At 31.4% G+C, this 17,984-nt stretch overlaps 1 protein-coding gene across 1 annotated transcript in view; it reads left to right on the top strand.

Moving 5' to 3' along the window:
* Positions 1 to 1,399: 1,399 nt before the first annotated feature.
* LOC113517253 (uncharacterized) overlaps positions 1,400 to 17,984 on the top strand; it is a 171,110-nt gene continuing 154,525 nt past the window's right edge. The window contains exon 1 of the mRNA XM_052896650.1: positions 1,400 to 1,659. The gene's annotated coding sequence lies outside the window, so the exon portion shown is untranslated. The remainder of the gene's footprint in view (positions 1,660 to 17,984) is intronic.

Below are 17,984 nucleotides of genomic sequence, written 5' to 3'. Positions count from 1 at the left end.
GAATTATCATCAAAATTGCTTTGGAATTGATTGATATATAACAACCAAAACGTGATCTAGTAGAATCACCACGTATTTTAAATCAGCCGAAAATCAAAATTGTTAAATTTAATTTACGTATCGTTAAAATTTTTAAAACTGTTATGTTCAAGTATACGATCCGCCTGATGGCAAACGGGACCTATAGCCTGAAAGCTTTCAAAAAACCTCCTCTCGTCTCCAAAGTCACAGTATCTATCAAATATATGTATTCGCCAGACGGTGTCAATGCCTTTTATTCAGCCTTGTTTTGATAGTAAAATATAAGTACATCTTGTATAAGGATTTAATTAACTACATGAGTAATAAACATGTCTACTTTCATATTATGAATAATAATACATATTGTTAGATTTAACAAAAAGACATCAACTACGGTTTATTACCAATAATACCTAATTGACATTTATTAAATACTTGTTGACATTTTTTTTCTAACCTACTTACGTTATATAGGAAAATATTTTTTACATGATATATTGAGAATGCATATTAAAAATCAATTAATTCGCTTTGTAGTTTCATCGCATATAAAATACATTCACAGTTAGGATGTTTTCTGTGACTTTTCCAGAATTTTGTCTTTCTTAGTTACGAGTTATCGGCGGTTATCCGTCGATTTAATTCTTTTTTACAATTCATGAAATGCTACGTAAGATTCAGTGGAATCTGAACATTTCTTTTGAATTGATCAATGTGAAATACTTATATATACGTACAATTCGTGTATAATTTGTACCTTTGAGTAGGGGAACGGGCCGCGGTCGGGACATTCGCATACACCCCGGCCCGAGCGCGCGTAGGCTTGTTTCGTAGAGATGGGAAATAATAAGAATGCCTCTTTAAATTTATATAATTCTAATTTTAAACATATTGATTTATTTATATGCATGAGTATTATTAAAAAATAAACCATTAATGAGAAAGAAAACCGCTTTAAACCACGGGCAATACGAAAATGTACTTAGATATATTCGATATATTAGATTATTATTCGATGTATTATTCCCAAATGCAATGCAAATAGCTGAACATCACGTTATACTAAGTACAAGTGCTATCTCCCCCTCCTCCGATACTCTTTGCACGTCGTCTTATAGAACACTTACGGGTAATTACGGCGCAAATTCCCTAGGGATAATTGAATCGGAAAGCTGAAAACTGAAGCCGGGCAAAGATAAAAGTTGAAACCGCGTAAGTGAAAGCTGGGCTAATGCGCTTCGGGTGGGCAATAAGGTGCCGAGAAGCGCCGTGTAATGTTGTTAAGGCGCGGAAGTGCGCGCGTCACTAGCGGAGTTAGCGAGCGGGCGAGCGAGCCGGCTTGCGAGTCAGCCGCGTAGTAGTCGACCGTCGCGCCGCGAGGGTGGTTGCCTACGAGCGCACCCCTACGTATTATTTCTACGGAAACATCACAACACGCGACCAACGGCAAAACAAATACAGAGACTACACCAACAAATTACAATCAAATAATAAATCTAATTTATCGTAACACGTAACCATGAAAGTTAATCCGCCGGTAAACTTCGGGTTTACAACCGAAGAATTTTATAAGCGGCATGATCTATGAAAGCTAAATCAGCGGTCAAATACCTGGCCAACGTGTTTCAGCTGCAAAAGGTAAGATTAGACTTAATTAAAAGTTGTATATTCGCCGCTATGACTACTTTAACTCGAGTTGTTAACTTAAGCATAACCACGTGTTTGTTACTTTAGTACGCTCGTGGCTCTATGCGAGAGTTTTTAAAGCTGATATTATGGTGCTTCTATAATACCATATTTATGTTAGTGTAATTATAACCTAAAATTTAATTAAGTATATTGAATACTAATTCAGAGTATGCGACATTACATATCCGACTCACTTAGGAAAATGTAATTAAACGTAATGGTTAACAGTAGATTAAGCCCACAATACAGTTAAGTATACCACATCTAACTATTGTTGAGAGTTGTAATCACAATATTAATAATATTCAAGTAATATCGACAATTTAATTTTTATTTAAAACACATCTATTTTATATTAGAAGTATATTTATAATGTATAAGTATTTTTATAAATAGAAGTTTCTGTATTTAAATTTATTTTTTGGACTTAAAACGAGACGCGATATTAGGTACTAGTACCTAGGTATATATATATATATATATATATATATATATATATATATATATATATATATATATATATATATATATATATATATATATATATATATATATATATATATATGTATATATATAATCTCTATCGATTTTATTATTCGACGTTATGAAAAATAATTAGATAGATAAAGGTGGGTACATTATACTTACATACGTATAGAACATGTTTATTTTTGGATCGGAATTGGCATTTTACGAGAGGATGGCAGGGATTGTATAAAAATAAATTGTTGAAGGTATTAACGATCTGCAGTTACTACGTATGCAGTTGATTTTTTTTGTTAATTGCAAATTAACAACGTATATTTTTAATGATTTCATATCATTATAATACAATTCATTATATTATTTATTATTATATTTGTTAATTAAATTATAGTAAATCGATATGCACTTGGTATGGTTAATAGAGTCTATTTTCTAGACTAGCGGCTCGCTCCGGCCTCGTACGGATTAATGAAAAAATTTTTACATGAAGATTTTTGATAATATGACGATTTTTAAAACATTTCTCTTCGTTTTATAAACTTTGTCTCATAAATATAAACCTTTTCAAACACAACAAAAAAACAAGAATTAGTCAAATAGGTGCGCCGTTCTGAAGCGATACACTTACGTAGATTGGGCAACTGATTATTATGGGGACGGAGGAGGAGGAAAGGATTGTTAGCAATGAGGTACAAAAGTTCCATTGCTAGTAACATACTTTATTAGGCCAACCTCATATAGTTCTGTCCAGTAACCATGGTTGTTAATTCCTGATGATGATCTCATGATCCCATCATATAATCTCTTACAGTGTATCATAGAGTTGTTAATCAGCAATATACTGGAAATTAAAAATGTTTAATATTAAGCTATAAACATTTTACTAATATTGAACTCAATTTATTAAGGTAATAGGTACACTATTACCTTAATAAATTGATAAATTTATTACATATGATCCTAATTATAGGCTGGTCTCTACAACGTAGCGCTTTTCGTACAAAACGCTACGGTGAATCGTAGCGGATGTGACCGGTGTAAAGAAACTCGTTCAGTTTTGTTATGATTTTGCAGGATTGTAAATTGTTTATCTATCGAAGTCAAAGTCAAATAATTTTTATTCGAACAGACTTATTTACAAGCACTTTTAAATCGTCATTTTTTTTAAATCTACTGTAGGGTTCGAAAAGTTGTTATCTGCTGAGAAGAGCCCGCAAGAAACAACAGTTTTATCTACCTATACCTACAGCTCTACCTATATCAGTACCTATACCTATACCTGTACCTACACTTATACCTATATCTATGTCTAAATATCTATATATACATCAGATTATATTTACCAGAGGGAGACTTTGTACAAAAGTCGATTGCTTGGGTACCTCTATCCCATTCGTGTTTCTACCGTGAAGCAGTTGTGTTTGCGTGGCTGTGTTTCGGTTTGAAGGGTGGGATATGGCGTGAATTTACAGGGTACAGAGGAATAACACCTGAGTTCTCAGGAATGGCAACGCATGGGGGGTATCATGGGTGAAAACAGTATACTCTGTTATGTCCATGGTACTGCTTATATCTATAGGCGACGGTTACCAATTTCCATCAGGTGGGCCGTTAGCTTGTTTGCCATTCTAAGTTGTATAAAAAAAATCAATTGACTGACTGACTGACTGAACCATATATCAATCAGCACCCAGCCGAATTGTCGAATCTAGAATCTTGTCTGAAATTTTGTAGGTACCTATCTTGAAGAACCTTCTTCATGTAGCATAGGGGAACAGTAAGAAAGGAATTATGAAAAGTTTGTTTGGAATTTTGTTAATTTCGAAGTTCGAAGAATACGTGAAATTTTAGATTTAAGTTCAAAACAAAAATTAATATGTTATTTTGAAGAATTCACTCTTAAAATAGAATGAAAGTAGGGATAAAAGTTTGTATGGGAGTTTTATTGTATTCAGTTTTAGACTTCTGATTAGAAATAAATAAAAATTATTCAGCGTTTTGAGATATATTACCTCAAACAGGCTTCTGAACCAGTAATAAATATGGATAATACATTATAACAAGTAATTAACTGTTGACTGATTTTATGTATCGAGTAAGTTCACTACGTGCGTGCACGGTAATATCTGAGTGCAGTGGCAATATCGGCGTGTGCGGCCGAGTGGGACGCGGAGATAGCGATAGCGTCCCGAATGCGGGCAGACACGTGATCGCAGTCATCGTCGTTGGAGTTCGTATGCGATAAATATTTTTTTTTAATTTGTAGGCAAGAACGGATTGAAGGTATTTTTTTTTAAATTAATTATTTATCCTCTTGACTTATTTCGAAAGTTTTAAAACAGGGGAAAAATATAAAATAGGGGTTTGTATAACAAAACTCCTTGATAATGAAGTCATGGACAACAGATATAATTTATAAGACCGAGACAGAAAAGTGATTGCTGAGAGAAATCGAATCACGCGAGCGAATACGCGGGCGTAAGCTAGTACAGTACCTCTTCTGACATACTTTATATGTAAAATACATAAGGAACTATGATTATTACATAACCTTATATGATCGACGCGTATCTTGTTATTGAGCACACCCGAGATACGGGATATGTACTTTATATAAAAATGGGATTCATTCATTGTACCGAGCGCGGTATACATTCTTTTTTAACAGTCAAAGGTCACTTACTGTACGAAAAAGAAACGCTTTGCTCTCACAAAAGAAGTTTTGTTACTTACACATGTAGAGAGATACGTACATAGAAAGTTTTATAGAAAATGTTTACACATTGTCTGTTTATACATATTCTTCTGAAGCCTACATTATGATTGAAGGTCAGATGTCTTTAAAATTTAGATGATGGATTAATATATAATCATCTAACTTATATATATATTCTTTATTGCACTTGTAAATTACATTGTTAATGCATTTATAAATATTGTGAGCAAGGATGGACATTATCTCTGACAGAGAACTCTTCCAGTCAACCCAATGCAGTTAGAAAACATGTTGTTAGCGGGCAGCTGAAGTGCTACAGCTATTAATATTTAGTGTACATAAATAAATATATAGTTAAATAAAATATTAAGATATATAATAAAATATTACATAAATACATATACTATAAATAAATATAATATCTACCTACTTATACAATGGATGTTAAAATAAATGAATATACTACCTAGAATAGAAATTTAGTTCAATGATTTTAAGGTTTGACAGTTCAATTATAAAAATAAATTAATTAAGATTATGACTCAAACGAAAGAAAATGTAACTTCAACCTTTTCTTATACTACATATAATAAAATTGTAACCAAATAATGTCTGTAGAAAGGAGATATTTAAGAAAAAACAGGAAAAAACATATGATAGGTTTTAAAGCTATAGCCAATAGAAGGCAAAACAATAATTATTATAAATTGAGTGTGTGTCTGTCTCCAAGTTTGTTCCTGTATTCTACTAAAACCAAAAATTACCAAATTGGATTTCCATAGTTGGGACCCAGGCACTTTAGTCATGTTTTACCTAAAATTTGGTGTATAGTTTATATTAATACGCAATCTAGAAGCCAATATCTGCAAAGCCCACGCATATGACGTTGCTTGCAGAAGTTATATGAATAATATTATAATTGCGAGAGTCTATGAAGATATTTGGATATTTAGATATTATTACTCAATAACGCTTAAATAGCTGAACGGATTTGCATTAAATTTGGTACATGGGTAGGTTATATATTGTAAATTAACATATAGGTTACTTTATATACTAATTTATGCAGGAGAAGTCGCGGAGTACAGCTAGTAAAAAAAAAAATACAATTGAATTGTAATTAGGTATATTTGGAAACATTAAAAAAAAGTAAAATAAAAAGTTAATAACGTAATTGAAAAGTGAATAAACTTACTGTTTTACTAACTTCCACCTTAACTTCGTCCGCGTGGTATTCGAATTTAACTTTGTGAAAATGAAAACAAAGTGATAATTTGTTTTCCTTGAGGTTGTCCAATATAAAAAGGTTATTTCTTTCCATACGACTTCGTACAAGGGAGAGGTCAAGCTTTTTCTCATGATCTGCTGTACTGAGACTGACAAAGGCTATATTATTTTTGCTAATATCAACTGAATTATACCTATAATTTTGTTGAAATATGTTTAGCCATGTTCAAGTGATGAAGTAACAAACAGATAGTAATCATTTCTTAGAAGGATTTATTTTCAGATTTATTGCTTAGTTATAGCCTCCATGTCGTCCACTTATTTTATTACAATAGAAATATTTTTTTTTGCAATTAAACTATATATTTCTTTGCTGCCTGAGTGAGAGTTGTTTTTTTTTTAATGAGTGATAATAGAAAGGTAACCACGCCCGCGCTATCGGTATACACTGGCGGGGCATCATTGAGGAATGATAGGTGAGGATTAAAGCAGGTCAGTTAGCCCATCGCGATGAATACACGAACACAATAACCTGAACGCGATCGTATACAAACCGATGATGGGCCGTCGAAACAATCCTTCATCGCGACGAGACGGCAGCGCCCCGCGACTTACATGAATGTGCATTATTTATCCACTATATCTAACTAATGATACGTCTAATGAAAAAACTTAGTGTATGTGCCAAGCCTAAGGCTTTCGTAATGTTCGTATTTCAGTAAGCACTTGTGTAACATTAGCATTGCGATAGGTCTTTTCAGTCTACTCCAAAAAAAAACAGCGTTTCAACTATTATTTAGTTAGTATTTGCGGATAGGTATGTTATACTTTTTATTTTATTGTTATACTTAGTTGAAATAATAGAGAATAGAAGAGGCAAAATGCTGGGCCACCTTATACGACATGGCGATTTTTTTAAGAGCATAGTAGAAGGAAAGATGGAGGGCAAAAGAGGAAGAGGAAGACCGAGGGATAACTACATGGGACAGATAAAGGAAATACTAGCTGTCATGTCGTATAAGGAGGTCAAGGATATGGCCTGGGTTAGAACTGGCTAGAGGAAGTTGCATGAATTAGTTGCACCGACAAGAGGAAACTCTTAAATGAAAAGAATGTTATACTTTACATATGGTATATATACTATATAGGTATGTTTTTTTTATGGGTGAAAATGGTATGGTGCCCCGCCTGCACTAACGGGATACACTGGGTGGGAAAGCGATTGTTAGCAATGGAGTTTGACAGCCCCATTGCTAGCAATAGCCCTATCAGGTCCACCTCCACGTGGTTCCCCCTGGAAACCATCGTGAACAATTCGGTAATTCAGCACGATGATTTCCAGGGAAAACCGCATGGAGGTCAACCTGATAGGGTGTATTGTTAGCAATGGGTCCGTTATACCCCATTACTAACAATTCCTTTCCCGAGTGAGTGTTGTTACAATTGTGTACATCTAATAATTGTATTGTATTGTAAAATCTTACTGAATACATTAAAATTTTACTGTATACCATATTAGCCGTTTACTCTCCACTGCTAAACATAGGTCTTCCTAATAAGGGGGAGAGGGTGTCGTTGTCAGTAGTTGCCACGTTTAGCAAGTGAGTGGTGTTTTAAGAGGGACGCTGCTGCCTAAACATCGGCTATTATATTCCTTTAGTCACCTCTTATGACAATTATAGGTTAGGAAGGTGTGGCCCATTCTATGCGGGGACCACACGCTTGTTAACTGTGCGTAGTAGAAATACATACGCTGCCATGAAAAAGAAATGTTTTTATTTTTTTTAAATATATCATTTTTGTCAAATTTGGCTAAACTTAATCAAACTAAGCCAAACTTAGCTAAAGTATTTCACACTCAATTTAAATAATTATATTATTTTATATACAATCCAACGAAAAAATGTAAACGCCATTAATTTTCTTTTTATATTTTTGTATTATTAAGTTACAAAGATAAATCTAACATTTTTACTTATTTAATAATTATTGTTATAATGTCATCATTACGTAGGCATGGCGGAAAACAAAATATATAAGAGACCTTTGATAGGGAGTTAGAAGGCGAAGCCGGTCAAAATAATGCGTACAGACGTACAGGCGTACAATTTCAATACAAAAACTTTAATTATAAATTGGGAGTTACAAAAACATTAGGGTAGAATGCTGTCAATACATATTACAATAGATTGCATGGAGGAAAACAGAAACATAAAAGGAACCTTTGATAATGTTTTGATACAGCAAAACCTTTTAAAAGGAGAATAATAATTCGTTTAAAAGTAAAAAAGGTGTTCAGTTAATGTTTCTTAATTTTAATAAAAACGCAAATTGTAGATTTTTTACGATTAACACAGTAATTAAATTTTCGAGTTCCTTATATTTTGAAAATACTCGTAAAAGGTTGAATCCAGTCAAGTTTAAAACAACAATAACAATTCGTGCAATAGTACAAACTGTTTTATTTAATGATTACAATTCAAATATGAACACACATTTATAAGGAGTTCGAAAATATAGTAACTATACAACATTTTGAAATCCCTTATAAGTATGTGTTGAACGTAAAAAGGCAAAACCGGTTTACGAAAAAAAAAACGTGCAAAAGTACAGAGATTTTTATTTAATATTTATAATTCGAATAATCCTCCGACGAGCAAAACAGGGCAGTTAGGGCGACCAAACACGGGCAGCGGGAACATTTAGTTATTGAACAATATACAGAGAGCGATACTCCTACGAGTAAGAACCTACATACAAAAAATGATCATAAAAATTGTAGAAAGAAATAAATATCATTTCAAATATACAATATGTAGAATGCTACATAAAAGTGACAATATTTTTTTTTAGATACAATTCTATTTCAATTACAACTCAGACTTCATGCGGAGGAAATAAATACTTTAGAGCAGAGCTGTCAGCCAGGGAAGCTAGTATGAAGTTATATTTTATAATTGTATCATTGCACGAAATAATTTCATCATGGTGCTGATTTCCTAGAGCGCTTGCGACTATTCTAGTGATGTAGGGTATTTAAAGAAACAGATGATTCTAGTTTGCTATACAGTCGCGGTAAGACACGGTTAATCATGACTGCTATCAGTCACCTATGTATGATGAAATTTTTAGGAGACAAAAATATTATTTTTATAGATTATTTCTATTGCTTGAAATAAACTATTATTAGGGTTCTTATTCTTTTTTAGTAATAGGGTATAAAAATAAGATTATTTATTAAGTTATTGTGTATAAATTATAGTAACCAAATATTATGTAAAAAAATATAAATAAATTTATTTATTATCGTAAATAAACCTATAAATAAAAAAAGAAGACGTGATGCAAAAAAATTGTAGCGTGAATTATCATAAGATTATAACAGTATCGTATTAGTGTTTGCGAAGTATTAACTGTGGAATATTATTCTATCATTTCGAGAACTAGTGATTATCTCTTAGTAAATAGTTAAATTAACTATTCGGAGGTGTCCGTTAAGCTATTCATTGCATGCATATTATCAAAATGTAAGCTTAAATTTAACAAATAGTTTCATCTACGTATATAAACTAGTAGGTGAACTGTACAGAATAATGAAACATAATAACAGTCAAAAACGATGGTAATAAATTTTTATAAATGTGGAAATATGTTTGTTTGTTGCTTCTGGGCAGCATAACGCTATGAGATGAGCATGTAGGTAGTGTTTGGAATTGAGAAGGACTTTAAATTTCTGTCCATCAATATATTTTAATATTTCCATTATTGAGCTATGATACGTTGCCTTAGATTTTGGTAGATGCTTCTTATGAAGCTTAGATACGTGTTAGCTTTGACTTTGTTAAGTAAGTAGGAAATTAACTTTCAACTTAATTTAAGTAACTCTGCTAATGTTCCTAATCAGTATATATCATATATACGCGATGCTTTTAAACCGTCATTTGATCTCTAAACAATATGAAAACAACCAAATTGACTTCTGGAAATGCGTTGGTCGCTATGCCGTGAATTTTCCTCCTACGTCACCTGACACGACGGTGTCGTTCCCTGTATATAAGTGGGGGTAGCACAGAGGGTGAACAGGCCGTACGCGGCCTGTTTCATTAGTGTTTTGAGTGCCGTGACTGCCGGTTGGGTCGTAACAGTGAGTACAATGTTTTTTTTTTAGATTGTAAATATATTTGTTTACATATAAATAAAATAATCATGTATAATATTAAAATAATGATAGATGCGTTATTATTAAAATAAGAAATCGTATTACAGTAATTATTGAGTGATTTAGGTATTTTGAAACGGGAAGGACTTGAATTTTTTTTTACTAAATATTACTGGAACTCATAGAAATCAGTTGTCATTAAGATTTATAACGGTTATACGAGTACCGATTTAGTAGTTTTAAACTTGGACATTTAGTTATAATAAATATTTTTATGTTACAGGTATGAGCTCATTTCACATAATTAAGAAATAAATACTGTTTTTACATTCATCAGAATAATCAAATAAAATATATTGACGGCGATGTTATAGAAAAAAAAATATCGTGTACATTTTTACAGCACTTGTGAATGTATTCTATGTACATACAATGATAATCATTATTGATATTCTCATATAGTTTAGGAGCCTTGCATTCCTTTTATTTTTTTTAATAGTAGATACTTTTTGCAGTGTGTCTATAGTTTACTTCCATGTTGGCCTCGTTCTGAAATATTAAAGCGAGCTTTGATAATGTCATAGTGGCTTAAATCTTAATCAATTAATCGTTTCACATATTTTGCTATATTTCCATTTAATTTACATCTTTAGATAGCGTGTAGTACTTAAACAACCACTGTTTTAGTATTGTAACTATTGTAATCTTTGTTCTCTAGTTTTTAACGAGAGGTTTTACGGCAATTACGCACGTATGGCTTTATTAACAAATTTAAAATAAATTCTCATATATAAATCTAATGATTACAACTAGTTTCTGAATTCGAACTAGTACTTTCTATTCAATGAGAAGATTTAGCGGAAATGTTAATTACTATTTATAATTAAAAATTGAGGTACAATTTTGTTAACATGTTATCGAATTGATTGCGTAGAGTAAAATCAAATTATAAAAGAGATATTTGATATTGAGCTATAAAGCGAAGCCGGTCAAAATTAAAACAATGCGTGCGGAAATATAGGAATGTTTGCGTTAAATTTCAATATGAAAACTTTAACAAACTCGAGAAACCTTAGTACGCTTTTTTTAAGATCCCCATAAATATAAAAGGAACCTTCGATAATGTTTTGAAAGGACGAAACCTTGTAAAAGACAATAAAAATCGTGCAAAAGTACAAAGGTTTTTAATTATTGTTTTTATATCAAATAAGAACACAAATAATAGATTTTCCACGACGGATACACTTAACACATTTTCGAGTCCCTTATAACCTTCTTGAACATTAAAGAGCAAAGCCAGACAAATTTTACCTATGGAATAATAATAGCTATGATAACTTAGGAAAAGATAATTACTATTTATTTGCTTAAAGTATGGTGGCATAAATCTTCATTAATTTATCGTTTCACATATTTTGCCATAGTTTTACTTAATTTTCACCTTTAGACAGCGTGTAGTATTTAAACAATCACTGTCTGAGTATTGTAACTATTGTAATCTCTATTCTTTAGCTTTTAACAATATACTTAACGGCACGCATATGTCATTAAATCTCTCGTTACATACGTACTGATGTACGTAGGGTTAAACAGTATAATAACATTGTAACTGCCAGATTAGTTTATTTTAGTTACTTTCATAGTATACTGTCCTATTGTATACTATTATAGGGTAAAGCTGCTGACATCAAAAGCATATTTGTAATACAAAAATGTGCTATTCGCGCAATTTATTCTATGGGAAGTCGTGAATCAATGTTAATACGAGTAATATTAACACTACATACAAATTCAAACTTGCTGTTCCAAAGTATTGTTTATAAACAGTTGATAGGTCTTTTATTGGAATAAGCATCAAATGTAATAATAAGATACCGATGAATATTTTGGATTTGCCTTTTAACAAATTTAAAACTATTATTAAAAACACTCTTTGAACAAAGCCTATTACATACTAAACGATTATTTGATTAACTAATGTGTACGGTGTAAGTTGATAATGCACGCGCTTTTAACGACCATGTAATTTTAGACATATTATATTTAAATAAATATACACAATGTTAACAGAGATTTAACAGAGATCTAGAAAGCTTAGGCGAAAATCAAAATATATTTTATTTTTATTTTATTTTATTATATAAAAGAGATATTTGATATTGAGCTGAAAAGCGAAGCCGGTCAAAATTAAAACAATGCGCGCGGAAATACAAGACGTTTTGCGTCAAATTTCAATACGAAAACTTAAACAAACTCGAGAAACCTTAGTACGCCTTTTTTAAGATCCTCATAAATATAAAAGGGACCTTCGATAATGTTTTGAAAAGACGAAACCTTTTAAAAAACAATAAATATTTGCGCAAAAGTACAAAGGCAATTAATTATTATTTTATTTCAAATATGAACACAAATAATAGAATTTTCACGACTGATACTGTTATAGCATTTTCAAGTCTATTATAACCCCCTTCTTGAACATAAAAGGGCAAAGCCAGTCAAGCCTGCCGAAGATATTAGAATTGGCTCAGAAATATCTGGAGTCGGATTAAATACTTTTATTATAATTATGTATGTTAGCACAATAGGTTTATAACATTGATTTGGTTTTAGCTGTCATAATGTTATAATTATTTTTAATGAATAAATAATAAAATAAAAAAAAATATATGAAAATAATGAAAATTATTCGTGCAATAGTGCAAAGATTTTTTGTTTAATATTTATAATTGCATTATAAATATTTATAGATTATAAATATATAAATATTTTTAGAAAATAATAAATTATTAGTTTATTTTATTATGGGTATAGACGAAGATTAAACAATATAATAATAACTAATTTAACTTCCGGTAATGCGTCGGTCGCTATATCGTGAATTTTCCTCCTGCGTCACCTGACACGACGGCGTCGTTCCTGTATACAGGTGGGGGTAGTATAGGGTGAACACGCCGCGTGCGGCCTGCTTCATTAGTGTTTTGGGTGCCGTAACTGCCGGTTGGGTCGTAACAGTGAGTATAATGGTTTTTTATATTCTGTTAATATATTTTTTACATATAAATAAAATACTAGTGTGTAATATTAAAATAATGATAGATGCATTATTATTAAAATAGGAAATCGTATTACAGTAATTATTGAGTTATTTAGATATTTTGAAACGGGAAGAACTTGAAATATTTTTTTATAAATATTACTATAACTCATAGAAGTCACTTGCCATTAAGATTTATAACGGATATAGTAGTTTTAAATGTGGAAATTTAACTGTAATAAATATTAATTAACTTAAAAGGGCGAAGCCGGTCAAGATGACAGGAATGAAAATCTTGTGCAAAAGTGCAAACATTTTTTCTTTAATATATATAATTTCATTAAAAACACAAACAATAAGATTTCCACCATTAACTCAGTTATTATATTTTCGAAATCCCAAGAAATGTCTTAAATAGTCTACGTAATAGTCCGTTGATTAAAACAAGATTAGGATGGCCAAACACGAACTGCTCGAACATTCGATTTTGAAAAGTACATAAATAGCAACACTCCTAAGTATATAACATTACGTGAATATAAACACAGTAGAAAGAAGTAGATGTCATTCTATAAAATATGTAAGTATGTTTGCAATGTAACGAAGTTTTGATGAATTTATTTTTAAATAGGAATATATTGATAAGTTTCTTCACCAGTAAGTCTAATTGTTTATTGATAATAAAAGCTGTTCTCTTTTCAGACATAATCCGGATTTTTGTGTATTTCTTAGTATTTCGTCTTACTAAAATACAAACACTGTCTTTAATCTGTTTTTATTGACAAGTGGACGATAGGCTTAATTGCCTTTTACGAGTTATTTACGTGTTTTGTAGTTTGTTTGGAGTACAAACTTGATCAATTAGTTCGATGAGTACATAATTTATTGCATTTAAAAGAGAGTTTTAAGGGATTAAAATTAATACTATTTTACTTTAAATTGAAATATTTTTAACATAAAATTTGAATAGTTGTTTATTATCGTGTTTCTCTTTCTTTTTACGCTTTCAAGCTTTTTAGCCAGTAATATCGCCTGTCAGCATACAAGCAATATTACTGTCTACAAATGGTAATGGTTGAGTTATATTAAAATACTTTATAGGTGTAGATGAAGTTTTTGAACCGTTATTTGGATCTTATACAATATAAGAACAACCAACTTTACAAAAAGTCTGCGACACCATATATCTAAGTTTAATATCTTAGTCAAAAAATCGTTTTTATTTTAAAGTTAAAATAAATTTTACAACATTAAGTTTGACGTATATTTTACAATTTCTTATAAAAAGAAATAACTAAATCAAAATGGAAATTTCATGAAGATAAAGTTTTACATTTTACAGCATGCTAATTAATGTAGTTGATGAGAAGTTAATGCAAAATAAAAACAATAAGCCAGTTAAACTATTGCGCTGTCGCTGTCGGTGACCATATGAGAATAGTAGGAGAGGCGCGGAGCTAAAAGGTGCAGAAGGAACTGTATAAACGCGCACACATAAAGCACACTTAAACAGGCCGTTTATTTTAAAATCTTACAAAATATTAGTGCAGTACTTTCACATACGCCAAAATACCAGCTTTTATAAGATGTGTTGAACACTTTTAAAGTAACACAAACAAATATTGTACCCGTGGGAAGCGGGGGCAAGACTGCTAGTAAGCAATATTTGTTATGGTTCTAAATATTGTTAATGTCTAAATAAGGTATATGTTTTATAGATTAATTTCATTTGGAGCCCAAACAACATGAGAACAACCAATCTGACTTCCGGAAAAGCGTCGGTCGCTATACTGTGAATTTTCCTCCTACGTCACTTAATACGGCGGCGTCGTTCCTGTGTACAGGTCTCCGTCTGTACACTACCCCCGCTAGCACAGGGATGAACATGCCGCTCCACGGCTTGTTCATTCTTGTTTTTGGCGCCGTGACTACCGGTCGGGGTCGTAACAGTGAGTACAATTTTTTCTTTATACAACGCCATAGATTATAAATATATTTTTTACACATCAATATAATAACCGTGTGTGATATTGAAATCGTATCACAATAATTATTGAGCGATTTAGAAATTTTAAAACAAGAGGGACTAAAAATTTTTTTTATGAATAATATTATAAGAAATCAGTTATCATTAACATTTATAACAGTTATACGAGTACTGATTTATTAGTTTTACAATAATCAAATTAAACTTATATACTGTACTACTATTAGTACTTGATATTTTATAAGAAGAATAATAGAAAAAAAAAATATTATAAAGTTATAAAGAAATATGGCGAAATATCGTCAGTATGTTTTAGAATTGATTGCATAGGAAAATCAGAAATATTAAAGTGAAAAATCTTTCATAACAATAGGGTTAAATTTAAAACTCGGATCGTCAATGAGATTGTTAAACCACACAATGCATGTGCCGAGAAGAAAGTGTATGCAATTTGTCCTAAGTTCGCATTATTCTTCGTAATCGGGGAATTCTGACTTAGAAGAATTGTCTGCTTACGACGATAAGTGTGTGCTAAGGAGTAGGCCTACGTCTGGACTTCTAGATTCCGCAATCTCCTCACAGTCATTATTCACCGTCGGGATGGAGAAACTATTTACGTGGCTAAACGAGCGATGACACGTACTGCATGCAGCGAGAGTAGGAAAGATTTTTGAAAAATATTTCATCGCAATCGGATCTGGACAATTTGCCGCATAAATAAATTAAACACTGGTCTTATTCAATCCATATAAGCTGAACCCTAATCAGACATTTTTAAACATCGCTATAAATTATTGATGCCCATTATTCCCTGTTTGATTGATAATATATGATTAATTATATGCTATAGAATGGTTAATTCAACAAGTCTGATATATAATTTATTTTATTAGATTCACTACAGTCGATATCTAGGTTTTATACTAGTGTTGTCATAATACAGAACATATTTAATATATGGAACTTCCCGACTTTTTATGTTTTACATTATACATCAATTACCTTAATTACTATACTGATTCATACTATAATTTCTCAAGTAGGTTGGAGTCCTGACTTGTCTACCTGACTTTGTCACCCTATTATTATTAACAAAACTTAGGTTTTGATCATGACAATTATTGTTAATAAAGTTTCTCTGAGTATTTACATTAGTATTATCTAAATTTTCACTTTTATAATCATCTTCATAATTAGGCCTTCATTTAAATTTGTTCTGATTAAAATTAATGTGTCTTTGGTTTCTTCTAATTACAGTAGCATTTTCCTTCTTTACATGAAATGACCTTGGATCTCGTGGACCTATAATTTTACCAGGTTTTATCTGATCTATTTTGAAACGTCACAATATCTCCAATCATTAGATCTTTTCTTCAAACAGCTATTGTTTATCATTATATTTTTAGTAAGTTTAGGTTTTAATACAAATTTACTACAAGTTAATTCTATTCTCAATATCCTTAACATTAATAATTCGGAAGGACTATAGTCAGTGAATCAGTTTATGTTTCTGCGTTATTTTATAGCAGGCACTAGCATAAACATAATTTAAAATATAAAAAAAAATATGTCACAGTATCATATCAAAATATTGTTGAGATAAAATATAAACAAGCCGTTCATTTTGAAATATTAGAGAATATTAGTGCAGTACTTTCACACACGCCAAAATACCAACTTTAGTAAAATGTGCTGACCAGTTCAAAAGTTATACAAACAAATATTGTAACCTTGCAAAGTCGGGCCAGGTCGCTAGTATAAACTATTTATTATGGTTTTAAATATTTTATTTAAATAAGTTAAATATTTCAAGCGTGTTTATACGTAAAACATGAAATTGTGTTTTATCTGTTATTTATGTTACATCCAGGTACAGCACTCTAGTTCTTAATATTAACATTCGCTTAAAAATGATTCCACTTCAAAACATAAAAGTAATTAGAAATTATTTTGTTCATACTCTCGCCAAATCATATATTGTGCAATTCACCGTCCTATTGTTTATCTCGCTCTATAATACAGGTTATTATATTTTTTCTCTTTTACATTATCAATTTATATATTACATAATCTAAGTATAATACACTCCACACATATACACACACATACACATGCAAACGCAAACGCACACGCACACGCACACGCACACGCACACGCACACGCACACGCACACGCACACGCACACACACACACGCACACACACACACACTTTTATATTTTGGCGTTATTATAAAACTTTATTTTCATTACGGAGTTAACATAAGAGATATACATAGATTATCCCTTTCTTGTATTAAAATTTCCTCTCCGTAGAATGGTAACAGTGTTGCTGTTTCTATAGCTAGAGCAGTTATTATCAGTACCTCGATTAGTAACCATAACATTCAATTGCTGGAATAAGACAATTCTTTTTTAAAGTTTCCTAGACAGAAGTTTCGCCTGTGTGCTGATAATGATAGAATTAGAATAAAACACTTTATACGTATATAGGAAGCTTTCCAACCGTCATTTGGAACCTATACAATATGAGAACAACCAATCTGACTTCCGGTAATGCGTCGGTCGCTATACTGTGAATTTTCCTTCTAAGTCACCTGATACGGCGGCGTCATTCCTGTGTACAGGTCTCCGTCTGTACACTATCCTCGGTACCATAGGGGTAACA

The sequence above is a fragment of the Galleria mellonella genome, unplaced genomic scaffold, assembly GCF_026898425.1.
Source record: "Galleria mellonella isolate WM207_F2 unplaced genomic scaffold, CSIRO_AGI_GalMel_v1 utg33, whole genome shotgun sequence".
Classification (NCBI taxonomy): Eukaryota; Metazoa; Arthropoda; class Insecta; order Lepidoptera; family Pyralidae; genus Galleria; species Galleria mellonella.
The sequence above is the reverse complement of the archived record's forward strand: the minus strand, read 5'-3'. Positions and strand labels throughout refer to the sequence as shown.